The following is a 3,351-nucleotide window of genomic DNA, read 5'->3' as shown; positions in this document are numbered from 1 at the left end:
AATTAGTGAGAATATGTCACGAAAAAGACAAATTTCATTAGAAAGACATAATGCGAGTGCAAATGGAGGTACTATTATTGACATACATGTTAAATTCTAGAAAGAAACTATTCAAAAGAAGGGGAAAGAACCCGTACTCACCAAATTGTGATTTATAACCTGTTTGGCTAAGCTTCTTTTGAGGTAAAAATATTTTTTTTGCATTAAAAGTACTTTTCTTCTAAAATTAAGATCTTTGGCCAAGTTTTTGAAAGAAAAAAAAAATGCGAGAAACAAAAGTAGTTTCGGAGAAGTAGAAAAAAATAACTTATCTCCAAAAATACTTTTTTGAAAAATACTCTTGAAAAAAATACACTTAGAAGCGATTTTTTAAATCTTGACCAAACATTAATTACTGCTCAGAAATACTTTTCAAATTAATTAGTCAAAGGGAAAGATGAATCGGTGGTGTAGGGATAAATATGAGTCACAAAAGGCAAGACACGTGTTATACATAGTACAGGTGTTTGCATGACAATGAAAGGAGTAGAATTACCAATTTATCCTAAAGATACTTGCAATACAACAGATAGTACAACTTATGTAGCTGTGTTCGTCCTCCTCCTTCTCATTTATAAATAGTAGAAATAGAAATATTCAAGTAGGCCACACAATATGAACTAGAAGTGCATTTACGTTAAGGTTAATTAGTATTATTACGTTAGTTCGATGATAATTAATTTAATATAGTACATTCACGGGTCGTTAATTTGTTAGGAAAAGAAGCAAAAGTAAACATTTCTGCTTGCATCCAAAATGTTTCCTCTCCAAAATATTATATTTAAGGTGTTTTCCTTGGATTTGTTGGTTGAGTAAATGGCGAAGGTTGTATCGAATAATTAAAGAAAATGATTACTTTCTTTACCTTTCATAATTGCATTTTGTTTTGGATAAACTTATAATTATAATTCATTTTAAAGTATTACTATTCTTATTTATATTAATTATTTGATCTTTTTAATTAATACAAAGTTTAAAATCTACTATAAATATAACTTTTTTCTTATAAATATATTATATTACGGATGTTCATTTAGTACTCCGTTGTAAATAAGCTTCTTGAATAAACTTATCTATATGAGACTCCGCCGTAAATATGTTTATCTATTTAGTGCTATATTGGAAATAAGCCTCCTAATGAAGCTTATCCTTTCGGTACCCCGTTATGGATAAACATCACCACCGGTCGAAGATTATCTATATCTGGTACAATGAGTTTATCCTTTCGGTACCCCGTTATGGATAAATATCACCCCCGGTAGAAGATTATCTATATCTGGTACAATGAGCTTATCCTTTCGGTACCCCGTTATGGATAAACATCACCCCCGATAGAAGATTATCTATATCTGGTACAATGAGCTTATCTTTTCGGAACCGCGTTATGGATAAACATCACTCCCGGTAGAAAATTATCTATATCTGATATAATAGCAGCTTACACAGCAGCTTCCTTTCTTCTATAAATAGAGGAGATTTCAGTTCATTATGTACATAAGTTTGAAATTTGAATAATATATCAGTTTCTCTCTATACTTGTCTTTACTTTATATTTTTTATTTCATAACACGTTATCAGCACGAGAATCTACCATTTTGAGCACTTACTTCGAATTTAATTTCTATTTCAGTGTTCATCTCCGATATAAGGTGACGCTCTTACGTTCGTGGTTAGATCTTGTTCATACCGAGTATCATAAGGCAGATTATATCCTTAAGGTGGTGAGCTTTTCTTCTTGCAGTAGTAATATGGATATCACTTACGCCTGGAGTGGCTAAATTTGTGTAAAGTAATTTGAGCCTTTTGTTTATAATTGGTTTAATATCTTTATCATCGCTTGCTTGGTTATATGATACGCATACAGTACCTATTTTGGTATTTATTTTCATCCTTATTATCTTAATAAAGGATTACAAAGTGGATAATATTGTTAGATCCACTTAAACTCCAGCATAGTTTGCAAGAAATATACAACCACCAGAAGTGGTTATGTTTCGTATATCTCATTGTAACTAAATTTTGTTAACCACCAAAAGTGGTATATGCCTATGACCACCAGAAGTGATAATTTAGGCTTTCTATGGTTACAATTAAAGATAAGCTAGAGAAATATTCGCTATATTACATGCGCACTTCGATTTGCTCCTGAAGTAGTAAATATTTTAAAAGAGGTTGAAGTATCACAATTTGATGTGATTAATGCGCGTTCAGATAATTATGTTCGATTTCCTGAATGATGAGAATTTTTGATAAATATTAATCCATTCCCTGAAGTAAATGTGATAATATTAATAAAATTATAAATATGAATACGCTCTTGATGTAAATATATTATAATTCACCTCCATAAGAGGTAATATGATTGAGATAATATATACTCAACATTTTGTATTTTAAATTTGCTCCTGAAATAGTAAAACAATTAAAATTTTCTCCTGAAGTAAGAAAATATTTTGAAGCAGTGTCTTTTTGTGCTTAAACAAAATAATGAGCTATTCAAAGTTTTTTTTGAAGCACATTTTCATTCCCTGGAATGAATGAAGAAATATCACAACTCGCCTCCTGAATAGGTAGAATAATAAAGGATATAAATATTATTTTTTGTGGCATAAAGTTCATTACCGCACGTAGCTGTTGTACGTCAAACATCTTTGAAATTTTTTCATTCTAAGGCAAAAATGATTCTTGTAGAATACTTTCTATTATAATCACATTGATATCTTATGGTTAGTTGTTATTAACTACCCCGAAAAAAGTAACAACTCGTATATCTTTCCCTCAAGGATGTAATAACTATGTGGTTGCCGCTTTGATATAAAATATTCAGACGTTAATGGTGTTTCTCCCTAAAGGAGACATTTGTCACAAAGTTGGTAAAAATACTGAAATTCTTAATTTCTAATATTTACAAATTTAGAATTGTCTTTATATTGTTCATTTGATTATGATTCTCTCATGATGCCAGAAGTGTCTGGGAAATATTTGATAGTACAAAATGTATCAAAAACTCCTAAAGAGCTAACTGTTTGTCTAGAAGACACATAACACAAGTAGTGTCCGAATAATATTAGATTGTGAATAATAAATGAAGGCTCTCGAAGAGCTTATATACAAATATGTCATTCATATTATATGATTATGGTCAAAACATATATTATGATAAACCCGAAGTTTACTAATACAAACGGCTATCATATTGAGACTACAAATGATTGAAAATCTTCATGTTTCCATAATCATAAGGGATAAAATAATATGTATGTGACCCGCCTTATTCTTCAATTTGTACTATATCATCTATCACAGTAAACC

The sequence above is a fragment of the Nicotiana tabacum genome, chromosome 19, assembly GCF_000715075.1.
Source record: "Nicotiana tabacum cultivar K326 chromosome 19, ASM71507v2, whole genome shotgun sequence".
NCBI classification, from domain to species: Eukaryota; Viridiplantae; Streptophyta; class Magnoliopsida; order Solanales; family Solanaceae; genus Nicotiana; species Nicotiana tabacum.
This window is presented reverse-complemented; position numbering follows the sequence as displayed.